This window comes from Girardinichthys multiradiatus, chromosome 5 (genome assembly GCF_021462225.1).
Source record: "Girardinichthys multiradiatus isolate DD_20200921_A chromosome 5, DD_fGirMul_XY1, whole genome shotgun sequence".
Lineage (NCBI taxonomy): Eukaryota > Metazoa > Chordata > Actinopteri > Cyprinodontiformes > Goodeidae > Girardinichthys > Girardinichthys multiradiatus.
Window position 1 is genome coordinate 15,838,841 of NC_061798.1, and position 16,365 is coordinate 15,855,205.

The window sequence follows — 16,365 nt, forward strand, 5'->3', positions numbered from 1 at the left end:
GGATAGTTTTTCCATTTATGCAATAAACCAGGTAATAATCCTACTCCCAGATAGTAGGCCTAAAATCAATTTAACAGAATTACTTTCATATGATGTCATGATTATTGTCAGAACAAAGCCTTAAAACGTGCGAACACTGTAAGCACTATTGCGGGTAGCCTACATTTAAACCCCTGACATGATCTTTTCCGTGTTCTCATGTCAGTCTTTATGCAATATTTTAATTTCAATTTCTTAATTAACCTGTTTTAAATGTCTGGTGCTGAAGTCAAAGCAACCCTCCACTGTATTAATGTTCAGCAGTGGTATTAATTTGTCGTCTGTGTCAATGAAGAAACATGATTTTTTTTAAGAAATAGGATTGTTTGCTTCCGGAGCAGCGTCCCTCGGTTCCCCCTGCCGGACAGCAGCAGCATCTGGGAGGGAGGAGTAAAGGAAAGAAGCCAGGAGGAGAAAAAAGCGGAGAGGAGGAGAAAGCAGTAGCAGAGAGCCCACCGAGGAGGACGTGAACCCGCCAGAGGAGCAGAGGAGGTGAGTGATGTGGTATGAGGGACATTTTCACATGGACACTGAAAAGTTGGCGTCGCTTCGGTTCGTTCTGAACGCAAACATTAAGATCGGGGAACTTTATTTCATAGATACGACGCAGAACGCGGAGGAAACCGAGGGGCCCCCGCTGTGCTGCAGACAAGGTGGGGGAGAGGGAAGGACTCGGAGGCTGCAGCGGCAGCAGATGACGGGGTATTTACAGGACCCTGCTGCAGAATCTGCAAACTGCTTCGGCTTTCACGCCTTTTATTTAGTCGTTCCCGAACCAGTGAACCGGAGCGTTAAACGGTCCGAGCAGAACCGAGGGTTAAATGAACGCGTTCACCGCACTTCTGCTCCACCGCTACGCGTCTGGACGGAGAAACGCATGGACACGCACAAAGCAGCATGCGTGAAAAAAAATCCCATTTCTTTTACCTGTTCTGTCCTAATTCATTAAAGATAAACCAAACGCCACCAGTTTTCACATAAATACATCTAAACGAACGACCGCTGATCTACCAATCTATTGCCTAATTACTATTTATCTGCTGAGTAGTTTAAGCTAACTTTGGTTGTGCGATTTATTTTCATAAAATAATAAAAAAATACTGCATTTACAAGTACGTTTTAGTTTAAGTACTTAGGTTTTCTTTTAAAATAATAAACTAGCAATGCTGCTTGATTAGTTATGTTTCTAAAGAGCTGAACATCAAAACAAATAATTTTCAAGTGTAATAAGTACTTGTTAAATAAATATTTAGTTAATAAATCATCTGAAAACACAATAAAATAATAAATATTAGAATTAATTTCTATCAAAGTCATTTATGTACATCAGAAATTCAGAGTTTTAAAATATAAAATTCTGTGGTAATTTTTTTATGTCCCTCAGGTTTTGTTTATTTTTATGCAAAGTGTTTTAAAAAGACTCTTCAGTGAATGTTTTGCCTGTTTATTAGTTAGAATAAATGTCAGTTTCACTGTCTTATAATAGTTCTTATGTTCAGTCTTAAGGATCTCTTGTTGTTTTCATCATTTAAAGCAGTGTCAGAGACGATTGCTTGAAACAAAAACACATTCAGCTTGCAGTGTTTTTATTTTTATTTTATAGCATTGTAGTTCAGTCCTTTTTTTTTTTTTGAGTGTATGTAGTTGTTAGCATCTTCATGTAAATCAAACATGGTTTTGTCTGACCAAACTTCAACATATCAGCGTTGACCATAACCGGGATGCCAAACATAGACGATGAATGATATTCAGGGTGTGTTTACGTTACCTTTGGAAATTCTTAAAACCACAACCTACAAAAGCAGGTAAAAAAACAAAAACAATTAAATGATAGCACAGCCAGCAGACTAACTACCAACTGGTTCCCACTGGAGATGCAAATAGTGCAGGTTCAGACTTAATAGTAACACACCTAATTATGGGAAAATAATCACAATTAATGTCAATCTTGAAATCACTCTTTGAACAATTTTTCCAAATTTCGTAATTTAAAAATATGTCAGGATGTTCAAAATTATAATTTTTTTTTTGCAAAGTTTAGTTTAAAAATCCTAAATAAATAAATGAGCAGAAATGCGATTTTAAATTAACGTGATTGTGTCCTATGCAGGGTCGCCAATGACGTTCAGATGTTGCTCAGACCTCTGCTCCTGTTTGATGTTGTTCTAACAACATTTCACCTAAAACTCAGCATAAATTGGCGCATACTGAGGCACATACAGAGGATCTTCGGAATAAGAAGGAGACGAAGAAGTTTTCTGAACTCCATTTGTTGAATGAAATATGGGTTAGAAAACCCATCACTCACATCCACAGATTGACAGACATATTTGGAATTTAATGCTTCATCTCAGCAAAACATCAAATATGCAATAATGCAACAATTACTGTAAGAAACTGTGACCTGATATATCTTTGGGAGCTCTTCTTTTAACAAATGCACATGTACCTCCTTAACACCTAATTTCTTGTATTATTGTAACAATTAACTGAGAAAAATGTATAAACATGATTGTAGCGGCCTTTGGCAGAAGGGTCATCTTTCCATTACTTTGGAAACTAAATAATAAAGAAAAAATTAGAAATAGAAAATAAATGCTGGAGTTACACAACCAACACAAGCGGAATGCTAAACAAGTAAAGCTCAATATTGCATTAAAATGCTTTAGAGTTCTGCATTACAGTCAGTACGTACACAAGCCATTTACCATACCTGGCCCTGCATGCCAAGGGTGCAAAACCGCTGCAAGCACACAGTATGAAAGTTTACAGTAATAATAAACAAATAGCATCAGATTCCATTCATTCAGCATACGTGTTATACTGAGATCTAGAGCAGCTACAACCTGTCTCTACAAGGCACAAAGCCCATACAGATCTACTGCCAGCAAATGACTGAACCTGCTAGTAATTCATTACATTATCAAAGTCTTCCGGGTTGTAAAAGCGTTGTAGTCGCATTTTGGAGCTTCCGATTAACATGTGACCTTCCTGTTACTCCGTTTTTGCTATGTTTCTGTGCAACTCTTCTAAGCAAAGCAATAACTACCACCATTGGTGCTTTGATATGACACGGCTTATGGGTAATTAGGCCCTATGCATTTTGCCGCTGGACTCAGTGTGTTACAGTTGCCTGTCAAATAAATGTCTCAGCTGTTACTGTGACCATGCAACCTAGAGGCAGGTGGGCCTTGTTGTTTAACAAGCGTTCCTCTCAGGGCTGCATGGGTTCCTTTTGAAATCAAAAAAAGTGTTTCTGCTTCCCAACTCAGTTTTAAACATTTATTTTGAAAGCATTAAGGCGTTTAACTATTTTTTATTAATGTACCGGAGCTATTTTATAACTTAAAAGGCTGCCTAATAAATTGTAGTACATCTAAATTTCAGCACCTCAACACATGATTGAGCCCTGCGTTTCCTCCCAAGTAGTTCTTTCTGCATGGATGCAATTCTAGCAACATAAACGGCTTATTGTGAAGTGAATAGGGCTAAAGGAGTGTATTCTCTTGACTTGCACATAATACTGGAGTAGTTAGTTGCTATATAGGCCGCGCAGCCCCTGAGAGCGAGGCGAAGGCTCTGTATCGGTGCTTGGTGCTGACTGGACGTGGCTCGCTTAATCGCTTCCACACTTCCTCTGCTTCTTTCTGCCAGGTCTCTGAGATAATGCGCCTGTTTGTTTGATGCAAACATGGAGCCACTTATCTGCTTGTTTATGTATTTTCATTTAAATATTGTAGAAAAGCTTCCTGTTTTTGTTTTCCTGGTGGTAGGGAGGGTCTGAATGGGTATTATATGTTATGTCTTTTTGTCCATCACCTTAAGCGCTTGCAGGAGCACTGATTAACTTTCACATGGGTTGGGTTTGTTGTAGGGTAGTTTATGATGTGTCTGATGTGTGTGTCTGTGACTGAAGTTGTCAAAAACACGATCTACCAAAGGAGCTGGCTTTTTTTGGACTGCACCGCTGAGATTTCTCTCCCTCCTTGCCTCTCTCTCTCTTGGTTACACTGGCTCTGATGCATTTGTTTTGCATCACATTTGCACTCACGCATTTGCTCCCCGTGCATACATTTAGGAGTTTGACTTATGAATGAAACACAGAATAATGTAATGCACTGAGAGTTTAAACCATTTTTTCCACTATATTGTATATGCAATTTTAATCTCCACGTCAAGTTGTGGTGGTGATCTTTTTGCATTCTTGGTTTGTTTCTGCTGCGGCTTTGGTTGGCCGGGTTAAGTTGTGCACACCACAAAATTGAATGTGTCACCGGCTGCTCCACCATGGTGGAAATGCCGCACTGTCATCCTCCTACTGCCTGTTTGTCTCGTCTCCCTTTCTGTCCTATCAGCCTCCTCACCCTAGTCTTTTGCTCCTCATTCAGACCGGGCTTTAGTCTGCATGATGTCATTGCTGATTGCTCAAGACTCCTGGGCTGTTAAGTTGGTTTATGCTCTTCCCCTCTTTCTATTTCCTGCCCCCCTTCTCCTGCTTCTCTCTCCCAACTTCATGCCACTTTCCCTCGTCGCGTACCCCCTCCCCCTCCTCTCCCTGTAGCATTTTTCTGTACAACATCAGGAGTTGCTGAGTGTGGAAAAAGTGACTTGGACATTTATGGGCTGAGCTTTGAGCCAAACACTGCATTCTGTTCCCCGTGTGCCTGTTTGTTTAGCCCTGCTCCTATGAGAGTACCTCAATTTTTAAAGCGACCCCTCCTGTGTGTAAATAGCTTCTGTCACATCTTTTAGGGTCATACTAAAAAAAAAGCATTCACAGTGTGTGCAAAGCACATCCGTGTTAGTTAAGTTGGTTAAGACCGTCTTCAACTTCTCTTCACAGATTAAATGTATTTGTGAGAAAGTCATGGAGAAGTTTAATGTAGTGTTAATGTTATAACATATGCCAAGCTCTGAACATCTCACAGAGTACTTTTCAGTCCACCATCTGAAATGGAAAGACTATGTCACAACAACAAACCTACAATGGTTTGTCCATCCACCTAAACTGACAGGAGGGGAGGGGAGAGGATTAATCACAGAAGCAGCCGAGGGCCCGTGGTAACTGAGGGAGATGCATTGATCCACAACTCAGGTGGGGGAATCTGATGTTAGAACAGGGTACACATCATATGGAGGAAGGCAATCTGGTCAGATGAAACAAAATTCAATTCAATTCAAAAATACTTTATTAATCCTAAAGGGAAATTAAATGTTGTTATAGCTCATATTATGAAGGTTTCCTCAAAGAGCCGTTGTAGATGCTGATGGCTGTGGGCAGGAAGGATCTCCTGTAGCGCTCCGTCTTACAGCAGATTTGAAGAAGCTTCTGACTGAAGACACTCTGTTATTGTAGGACAGTCTCATGAAGAGGATGCTCAGGGTTCTCCATAATGTTCTTCATTTTATGAAGAATCCTTCTTTCCACAATGATCTCCAGAAGTTCCAGAGGAGTCCCCAGAACAGAGCCAGCCTTCTAAAAACCAACCCTTTTTGTCCTACCTGCAAGATACTATGTGAAATGGAACAGTAAACCCATGCATCACCCTTCACCAGAGCTGCACAGTAAAGTGAATCACCATCACGATATCAACATCATTATTGCAATCTTAAAAGACTACTTGGGTGGGACATTTGGTAGGATATTATTTATCCAAGGCCCTGTATGCAAATTCTGCTTGTCATTAATATTTATTTTGGACTGTTGGGTTGACTTTCACTGCCCCTAATGCCCACATTTGATATATTTAAGATGCGAATGTGGAACATAGTGGAATAGTGGAACATTGTGATGAAAGAAAACTGATATCTTTTCAATGTTTAGCAATATTCTCGGCATGACACCTTAATATTGTGCAGCTGTACCCAAACTAGGGTTTTCAAAGTAATTGATATTTCGATGTAATCGATCGATAGCAGAAAAATTAATTATTCAAAGATATTCATTTGCGTCAAAATCGATACAAAATGACACGTTCGCATTTACCCAAATTGTCGCACTTCTTCTGGCAGGAGCGCTGCAGTAACAGACGCTCAGCTAACACTGCGAGTACATGCAAAAACCAAACCATTTGCAACCTTCTTTAGCCGACATTTTTTGCTTGTAAAAAGTGATTTGGAAAACGTGTGATTTTTATTTAAATTCCCAATTATGCGTTGGCCTGTCAAATAAAATCCCAACAAAATACATCGAAGTTTGTGCTTGTGAACCTAAGAAAGAAACCTAAGAAAGTTCAAGGCCTTGGAATGCTTTTGCAGGGCACTGGTAGGAGTAGGGATTTTTTTGTCTTGCAGCACCAGTCTGCGAGTCTGTGTGTGGCCGAGGTCATGGACAACACCTAGTGAGAAAGGTCGGTAGAGGTTTGCATGTGGGTGCATGCTCGTTTCTCTGTGGGTGGGTGTGTGTGTGTGAGTAATCAGATAAAGAGCACAGGGATCAGTTATCGTCCGCCTTTTCTCCTTGTGAAACAATACTACAGATCTACCCTGACCAAACTAGTATGTGCAGGGGCGAGTGTCTGTGTGGATATTTCTGCATAAATGTTGGATTAAGAACAACGGAGAGTAAACTCATCCCAGGCTGTCAAATTGACAAGATTGCTGCACTGCAGTTTGTGCCGATTCATAAGCTGCTGTGGGCCGGGACGCTGTGACATGTGGTGTCAATCCTTCTCTTTACTTTCTCTTTCTACCCCTTATCGATGCCTCTCAATAGGGTTATTGTGCTCACTGTCAGGCAGGCTGGTGAATGTGTGTGTGTATGTGTGCATTGTTGTTGCAGGGAGCAGACAACCGTGAGGTGTGTTTGAACAGAGAAGTAGCACAGAGGCCCTGTTCATCCTGCAGGCTGTGAAAATGAATGATAGAGCCCCCATACTCCCTCCCAGTCCATCCCTCTGTCTGTCTGCTTTGCCCTTTTTGACAGATTATCACCCACTTCATTTTCTGTTCTGCATTGCATCTTTGTTTTCTATATTCATGTGCGTGTGTGTAATATGACAGCTCCTGGAAGACCTCACTGAGCGACTGTCTTCTTGCTGTCAAATTTGCTTCGAGAATAGTTCATGAGCATGCATGTTATTCTGCCTGCAAATTACCTTTGCATGCAGACGAGAACGAAATTCTACACATGAAGGTAGCATCCAGCAGAGGCAAATTTACATTCCCACTCAGTCCACACATGCTCATTTTCTCACCGACTCGCTGTTTACATGTTTCTATTTCTGATATTGTCTTTTCCGCATCGTTGCACTTTCATATGTATACCCCCGTCGTCGGCAGTTCAGCTGCATAAGGGGTTTCTGACCTTCCTCTCTTGCTCTTACTCTGACCTTTAAACACAAACACATTGTCATAAGAAGCGCAAGCTCAAATGTGATGAAAGAGACTGTAAAGGACAAAACCATGGGTGCTTTTTTAAACTGGCCATCTTTAACAAGTTCAAGGGTTGCTGCTGTCACATCTCATTGAAATACTGAGTGTTCTCCAAACTCAACACATGCTAAATTGTGACATTTTGGCAGCCTTTTGGAAATTATACTGTTATAAGAAAGGAATTACATTCTGTTGAAAATGTATAATATGAAGCTTTCCAAAACAAAATGGAAGTTGGAAGGAAGCTACAAAATTCAGATCATTGTACCTGAGAACATCTTTTAAATGTGCTCTCTTTGAAGATTAAATTTAGGTAGGAAGGGCTTTAACTGTACAAAAATGAAGTGCTCTTAGCTCACTGGGTCAAAAATCCACAGATGTATGTCATCTGGATACATGTTTGACTTATGGATGCTGTCAAGATGATTTACATGTGGGAAGGTAACATCTCCCTTAACTGCAGCTACAAGAGGCTCCGAAATGAAGCAAAGCAACAAAGGACTAAGTAATAAACCCTGAGGTGTGCCTCTTAAGGTTAAATGGGCTGGAAGGATTAGTCACATAATAACTAATAATAATAAATTAAACTACAAAAGAAAATAATGGCAGCTTTAAATGTCATTGCTGTTGTGACATAAAAGACAATGTAAAGATATTTTTATAAAGAAAGTTTTGGATAGATATTGTCTCTATCTTGTGTTATCATTCTGTAGTTGCTATACTGCTATGCATGAGCAACTCAAAGTCAATCACTCTGAATCCTTTGTGGGTGGCTCTTCAGCCTACGTTGATGCGTTGCATTGTGGTTAATGACTCTCTCTTAAGCCAGCGTCTTTACATGGTCTCTTGCTTTTGTTCTGGGGTTGATTCCCACATTTCACACCAAAACACAATAATCTCGGGGACGAAGAAACGGTCTCCTTCCTGAACATTATGATACGTGGACCTTCCCATGCTGTTTATATATATATATATTTAATTGTTTGCACAAAAAACCATGGAATCTTCAGGCGTTTGGAAATGGTACCCAAGGATAAACTCTTGGAGGTCCATAATTTTCTTTCTGACATCATTGTATTTTTCTAAGATTTCACACAAGAAAGCAGTTTGTTTGAGGTGTTGCCTTAAAATACATTCACAGGTGCTCTTCTTATTAACTCGGCTGTTGTGAGTTAACCTATCAGAAGCTTTCAAAGCAATGACATCACCATCTGGGGGACCCAAATTGTTTAAAGGCATATTCTTCTTAGTGTATGTAAACCTCTGACTTTAAAGAACATAGAAAGAAATTCTCTGTCAAAGGATTTTGGTTATCCCAACTGACCTAAAACAGAAAAGGTTTTAATGTCAGACAGTGGAGGGAAAAAGTTCTGACTGCAGTAAACTTTAAATATATGTAGATAGTGAGCACTTATTAGACACTATTGTCCTTAACATTTTTTTTTTCTCTTAAATTGGAAAATTATTGCAGGGGCCTTCGCTGCAATAAATGCAATAAAAAAATCTTCTGGACACTCATGACTGCCTTTAAAAGCTGGTAGGAACAAAAAGCACCCAAAAAGATCGGATAAAAATGTTTGCTTGAGATGTCACATTGGTGTAATAAAAAAGCAACGAGTTGTTCCCTGCAGTAAACAAGCTATTTTTATGTTTTCTGTCACATTTTATGTGAATTTTAGTCCAGCTCTGCTTCGTCTCAGTCTGAAAAGATGGTTGTGACAGTGTACTTTTTTGGCCTTAGCTAACTGTAGCATAGCCTATTAGCAAGGCTTCTCTCCAGTGCTGTTACACTGATTATTCTTGAGATGTGCCAAGTGCTATGAAATAGACTGCTGTCGGAGTCTGCTTCCTGTCAGCCTTATCCACAAACTCCATTGGGATTGAATTATTCACAGATAATATATGCAGATCACCGAATACTGCCACTCAATGAGACCAGAATTTCATTTTTTAAAGTGCGCACAGTTGGTGTGCAGTCAGCACGGTAACAAGTTTTGTGTGTCCACAGATGTCTGCAGAAGAGCAAGGTCTCTCACTTTGCAAGGCAGCCAGATCCCTGCAATCAAGAAAAAAATCTTCCTGGCAAGCTTTAAGTCAACTTGAAGCTAAGGCACAAGTTTGAGCTAACTGTTGTTTTCTGGAAGCCCATACGTGTGAATATTTGGCCGACAAAAGGCACCAAAGACAGCTAAAAGTCATTACCTTTGGTTTTAATATAGTTTTTTCCTCTAGATTTGTCAAATTCTGTTGTAGAGGTGATAGGTAATACTTCATCAAACCAAGTATGTTTCAACAGTTAATTGTTCTTTTCTAATCTGATTTCTCAGATGCTGCTGAAAACGTCTGTGACAGCAGAATATATACATTGCTTTAGCCTCATGCTAGTCACAGGTGGGGAAAGAGAAGTAGTTGCAATGATTACAGTTTGGTGGCATTTTCTGATCTTTTTGAAAAACAAAAGCCGATTTTAGACTTGATTTCTCTTTAATTGTGATTATTAACAAAATGTTAAATATTTTTTCTAGCCATCCTGCTGTGAGCGGCCATTAATTATGTATATTAGGAGCAGAGGTGAGATCGCACTGTTGGCGTAAGAGCTGCTTCTATAAACCAGGCCTTTACTAATTAAAAACAAAGAGAATAGTGTAGTTAGCCTCCCTAGCAGCAGTCTCTGTGTGTCTATCTTTGTTCCTTTTGTTCTGAGATGTTCCATGGCAGACAGAGGTTGAAAGCATCTTTGCTGTAATACGTTCAGCCTTCCTGTTATCTGCTGAAGGACTCTCTGGGTCAGTTTGCTCCTCATGGCACCCAATGAACAGCCTACATGCTTTTGTAGGAAATTTGTTTTTTAACTTCTTATAGCTTTTGCTATTTATAAAATAATTATTAATATAATACATTTTAAAAATAATAACCACGTCAATATTTCGCTTATTTTCACACCTCAAGTGCAAGGTTTTCTATAACTCACCCAGAGAGGCCATCTCTGCATTGTCTCTGCTGTCTGTCAGAGAGGATAAGGTGTTGTATTGATGCAGTATTTTCTTAAACAATAGTGGCAAGCAGGAGCCCAAAATGTGGTAGACTGCAGAGCTTCATCTGCAACTCTATTTTTTTCCTTCTTCAATTAAGTAAAAAAATTTGCGCTGCAGTTAGTTAATGTAGGTATTCACACGTGATTGGTTTAAAAAGGGTGAGAAAGCTCAAATGGGATAAATCGTCAACAGACTCCAACTTGGCAAAAACCATTTACAGTGGTACACTAGTTAACATAAGCCATCAGTGTGGCAGTTGTAGTTATGCATTTATAACTTCTCCTGAAAGGTTGAATGTTTGACCCCTGACTTTGGATGTCATGCTTCACTACTTTGGAAAGTAATGTATTTGTACATGGTTGTTTGCAGTTAAAAATTCTTTGGAATTATCAGTATATGTAAATATATGGTGCCTTTGAACTTACTTGTGTACAGCTCAAACCTCTTCATTTGAGTTTTTTTTCATATTTAATTCAAACTTTGTTTGCCCATTCAGTTGTTTGCATGAGTCAACTTGAAAATATTTTTTTCACAGATCCATTTTTATAAATATATTGTTTACTTAACATGCTATAATCAACTGTGCTTGCATCATCCACTTAATGCATACATTGGTGATGCATTCCTTTGGTGCACTGCTGATTTTCTCCACAGGCTGGGCTATAATCATGTTTTGATGTTAAAGTTGATGATGTGGCCCACCTCCAGTGTGAAACATTGAGACACCCTCCCTTCACTAAATGTCTTAAGGGCCTGCCGCCTCCCTCTCTTCTGTTGGAACAATTAACCTTTATGCTGAAGGCCAGAGACTGAATTGTATGAAACACATTCCTGCTTGGTGAATGCACAGGATGTCAGGTTACAAGAATTTTTAATCTCAATTCCAGTCCTTGTGGTCATTTAGGTTTCTGACCTGATTTGCTTTTTACATTTAGACTCAAATGAGTCATTGGGTAATGTTCTTTTTACAGGGATTTTCTTAAATAGCAGTGCAGCCACACAATATATTATATCAATGTTGTCCTTGTATTGTCAACGGGTACATAATCACAATCACTAAGGACTTGCATGGATGCGATATTTGGTAGTTTTGTTATTTATTAAGGGACATGTATTAATGATCTGGAAATAATTTATTTGGCCAGCTCTATGATACACGAACTTGATATAGTTTTAAGTCATTACAATTCTTAACATCACAGAAAGTGGTGAGGAAATATGATAACGGAAAACAAGAAGACTAAGAAGAAGGTGGTTTAATTAAAGTCAATATTGTCAGTAAAATTATTAATTAAGATATCACATTTATTTTATTTTGTAATACTGTGCAACCCCAAGTTTTTTTCTGTTGATACCGTTTTAAGCCTTCTCTGAGTTCTGTTACATAGATATAACATGCCTTGAAAGTATTTTCTTTTTGCCTTCCTGCTGGAAGCATTTATACATTGTTTTATGTATCCCTGTGTGAAAGAAAGGAGTTGCTCTGAAACAGAGTTCTACTAATATTTTGAACAATATACACAGTTAGCGTGGCTACCATTACAGGAACAGAAGTGTGTATTTCTGGAAGAATGTAAATCCCTATTTTAACTCTGACGTTTTGAAGAAGCCAACATTTCTAAACAGACAGAGGTTTAAAGATAAAAAAACAGAGCCTCATTTGCTGTACTTTGTTTAGCTTTTCTGTTATTAGTTGAAAGTCTTGCTCTCTCTCACTCTCTTGCAGCCTGAATAAACTGTAGACAAGTCCAACATGTGAGGAAATGCAGTTTACATTGAATACATTGAAATAGCTTCTGTAATCTCTGTGTTTGCCCCGACTCAATATTTTAACAATTCATTGATACTGAAAATAGTTTACCTCGAGTCTTCCTGACTCATTGACAATGTTCACGACCTTTTAGCGCTTTGGACGGTCCATTTACTGATAGGAAAAAGACTGGATTTTTGATGTCCGACCAGCCAGCAGCTGAAAATTGGTTGATTCGAGCTGTGTTTTAATAGATTTGGTCTGACATTATTGAAACTGGTCACCTAAACTCAGTTTGATTCAGTGTTAGGTCTAGTTGGGGACTGTGCAGTGTATGTCTGACAGGATTGGTTTGGGGCCTCTCTTGTCCTAAAACCTGAGTTCTGTCAGGTTTTAGTTTTGTCAGAAATTCTGCAGGAGGAACAGTTGGCTTGAGCGGAAGGGTAGATTTAAAGTATTGAAAACAGAGCGACTGTTCCAGTAGTCTTGTTGGTTTCATTGGCAGACATGGGACATTCTGCTCCCCTGAGTCATTCTTTCTGATCCACTAACTCTGCTACTAACTAACTTTTTCTCACATGCTGGTACACTTTTATGTTAATCTCTTTATTTGTCTCCTCATTTTAGAGACTGAAATCTTTTAAGATTGCACAAAATCTGCAATCTTAAAACAGGCTGTGATATTAAAACCTAATCCTTTGAGATTATCGTGGCATAGTTTGAATTTTTTTATGCAATGTGAGATAAAAAAAGACTATGCTGAAGTCAATGACTCTCATAGACCAAGTGCTGTGTCATTTACATCTAGACCTCCCAGTCCTCTCGGATGTCCTGCTACATCACAGCTATATATAGGATGGTCTCTGTGCTCCCTCTGGGCTCGCCTTGAATCTGACAGGCCTTTTGTGCATGTCTGAACGCCTGTCAGTACGCTTTTACTTCAAGAAGAAGGCTTTTTAATATTGCTTCTTGTCCTGTTTATTGCAAAAAGAGAAAAGGATAACCACAGGGATGTTTGCTTCAAAAGGTCTGTTTGTCTAATATTAGCAAAACAGAAATTACATGAACTTGCCATGTCAATGTAAAACTATAACCTTAAGCAGATATAAACACTTAGACAGCAGTTTATTTCAGATGCAACAGAAACGCAGTAATGAGCTTGCCTTAATAACATCCAACAATCTTTTGCCTGAGGTGCTGTTTGTTAAGCAAAATGGACCAGGCTGTCTTTGAATTTAGTAGTTGTGTAAATGTTTTTAAGCCGCTGTCTGGGAGTACATGTTTTTCGCTGAGGGTGCAGGTAAAATGGCCTGTGTAGCAGAGCGAGGCATTGGAATATTACCAGGATACACACATGATATCCGTTAGACCTTGGGCAAGTCAAATATTTTTATTAGTGATGATCATAGTTATAAAACACTGAGGCTTATTGGTAATGGTGACATGTTTATAGGGATTTAGATTTGGTTTAAACACTGCTAGCAAGTGCTGCATTTAGCTCTGTTCTTTTTTGTTTCTCTTTCCCCTCGGTCAGTACCTCTGAGTTTCGCTCCCTCTTGTTATTGAGCAGAGCCAGTGACATATTGTTAATATTAACTATATGTTCTCTTTGCTTTTCTTTACTATTAAAAGTACCACAGACACTGTGTTTAGCCAGTTTTCTAATCATCGGCAGAGCTATTGCTGTCATTTAAAGTGTGCTATTTTCTTTCTAGAAAGTACTCCTGTCTCATTGCTTCTGACTTTAGCTCTCTTTTTTCACAAAAAATAGCCAATGACAGATTGGTACTGTTAATTATGCGTAGTCTTTGTTTGTCTTTCCCATAAAAAGTACACTTATCTCACTGCTTCTGTATTTAGCTTTTTTTTCATCAGCGTAGCATCGATGGAGCTGTTACTACCAATAAGTGTACTCTTTATTTCTCCTTCCCTCAAAAAGCCATGAGCTTGTTTCCCATATTAAACATAACAAGGCTTTAAAAAGTCAAAACATTTTCTGTCATAATGTTCCTAACACCTAAAAGTCCTTTTAATGAGAAACCAAATAAAGTCCCAGAGAGAATGGAGTTGCCAGAGTTTTCTTGACTGTATAAAGCATACATGAACCCAGTGCTGATCCCCTACCCACCCACCTATTGCTTCACACGGTCAGTCAGCTCCGTGAAAAGGCTACAAGAAAGACAAAATTAGCTGTTTGGTCATATGTCTGGTCATGAAGAACAAGCACTGTCAGCGTCAATAACCTTACAGAGGTATCAAAATCTAGCTTGATGTTGAAGCAAAATCAGCCTGCAGAAATCTGCAGAAAATACTTCTTACAACTTTTATGCTCACTGACTTGATTTTTAAATACCTCGCTGATAATACTAATTAGAACTGCGGAAAATTTAGATCTCAGTTATAATCGCAATATCAGTTTGCGCAATATTACAATCACAAAGGACTGCTTGGACACAATATTTGATAGAATACCATAATTAATGTATTCACTCTCAGCATATTAATGATAAATTTGAGCCAGTTAGATGGACTCTAAATTCATTAATACCCACACTTGATTTATATCTTTTGTTGCTTTTGTTGTTCATGAAGAGTAGAGGGGGCATTGTGTAATGGTAAAAGAAAGTGTTAAGAAAAATGTAGGTTGTCATTCATATCGTCCTAGCAAGTTGCATCTATGGTATAACATAATTTCCTGCTATCATGCTGCTCAGCTAAAAATAGCTAACTTTGAATGTCCTTCATTCAGTAATAACATTCACACCAAAGAGTGTTGTTGCAGAGATCTGGTAGTGCTTAGGTATGGTGCATTCACTGATTGGATTTTTGGGTTTTCGATTGGCCAGTTACCACTCAGGGCCAGTCTGGCTGAAAATTGTCAGAATTTGGTCACCAGTTGAATTTTTTCTGTGCATCTGGCACTGGAACGAATTAGTTTGTTTTGAAAGAAATCTGAACCAAATTTGGATTCTATAGAATCGGACATTAATTGGACCTGCTTTTAACAACAGGTTCAGGAAAGAGCAATGGTCTCTTTAAGTAAAATTGGCTTGGCATTGCTTGGTACCCTTCATTTATCATACTCCTAGGAGGAAACGTAAGTCAAAAGGCAAACGGGAATGTTGAAGAGTTTCTCTACACACAGTCATTAGTTTTCCAAACCCAGGAGATTGTTGTGAGGCTTAATCTCCAAGTAGTCTCCCCTCTATATCTTTGACTTTTAAAGGGTTAACTTTCTGAGTGTGTCAATAACCCTTTATTCTGATAAGTCCGCTACATAAGAAAGTGTCGACTGGTGTAAACAAATAAATGTAAAGAAACTTTATTCTTGTCCAACTGATTTCGAGCAAATAAGCCTCTCATTCTTATAGTTTGCATTTGCTCAACAATTTATGTGTATATAGACCCATGTGTTCACAATTGATCATCATTTGAAGGTGTTTCAAAGTGCATGTGTGTACTCATGTGCCTTCTCTGCACTTATTTTGCCCCCAGCCGCCCTCATCAACACTGACATGCCTGGGATTCTTTGGCACACCCTAAACATTCCTCACGCCTTCCTTTTCTTTCGTGGTAATTTTTTTTTCTTTAATCTTCCCAACCGTGGAATCCATAACAGCAGTAAATGATATCTTTGACTGTGTGACTATAGTACATTGAGGTGCTCATTCATTCCAAACATAAAATGCTTGAAGACTTGAAATGTACTTTTAAAATTTAACTCAAGTTAAAGTGCAATTACAGTGCAGCTATTTCTCCCCCTCCTTCAGCACCACTAGACTGCTGGAAAGTATGTTCAAACTATGAGTTTGTCTTTGCAAATAAGGCCTCAGTGTGTGTGTTTGTCTTTACACATGGTGGTTTGTTTAGGCTAAAGTCTCAAGCTGAGTGTTGCTTTGTCTCTTGTTATTTCCTGCTATTGACCAAACTCCCTTCGATCTCCCCCAAAGCTTCCGCCGTAAGCTGTGAAGCAGTTCCATGATGGCTGTTTTTTCCCAGGCTTCTTCCTTGTTTTCATTCAGTCATCAGCAGCAAGAACTCACATTTGTTAACATGTCTTAGAAATTCTGGAAAAGTATGCGTGCATGTACGGCTTTGATTAAAAGTAGACAATAAAATACGACAAAATGGTTTTCTAGATTTTAATTCCCTGTTCAATTTTCAAAA

At 38.8% G+C, this 16,365-nt stretch overlaps 1 protein-coding gene across 9 annotated transcripts in view; it reads left to right on the forward strand.

Annotated features, from left to right (window-relative positions):
- The first annotated feature begins 398 nt into the window (after positions 1-398).
- The window catches only part of apbb2b (amyloid beta (A4) precursor protein-binding, family B, member 2b), a 76,894-nt gene continuing 60,927 nt past the window's right edge, over positions 399-16,365 (forward strand). Inside the window, exons 1-2 of one of the 9 annotated variants that reach the window (XM_047365406.1) lie at positions 502-531; positions 639-692. The gene's annotated coding sequence lies outside the window, so the exon portion shown is untranslated. Of the gene's footprint in view, positions 532-638; positions 693-13,207; positions 13,226-16,365 lie in introns of those variants that run through there. The other 8 variants (XM_047365413.1, XM_047365411.1, XM_047365414.1 and 5 more) reach the window with 8 other exon arrangements.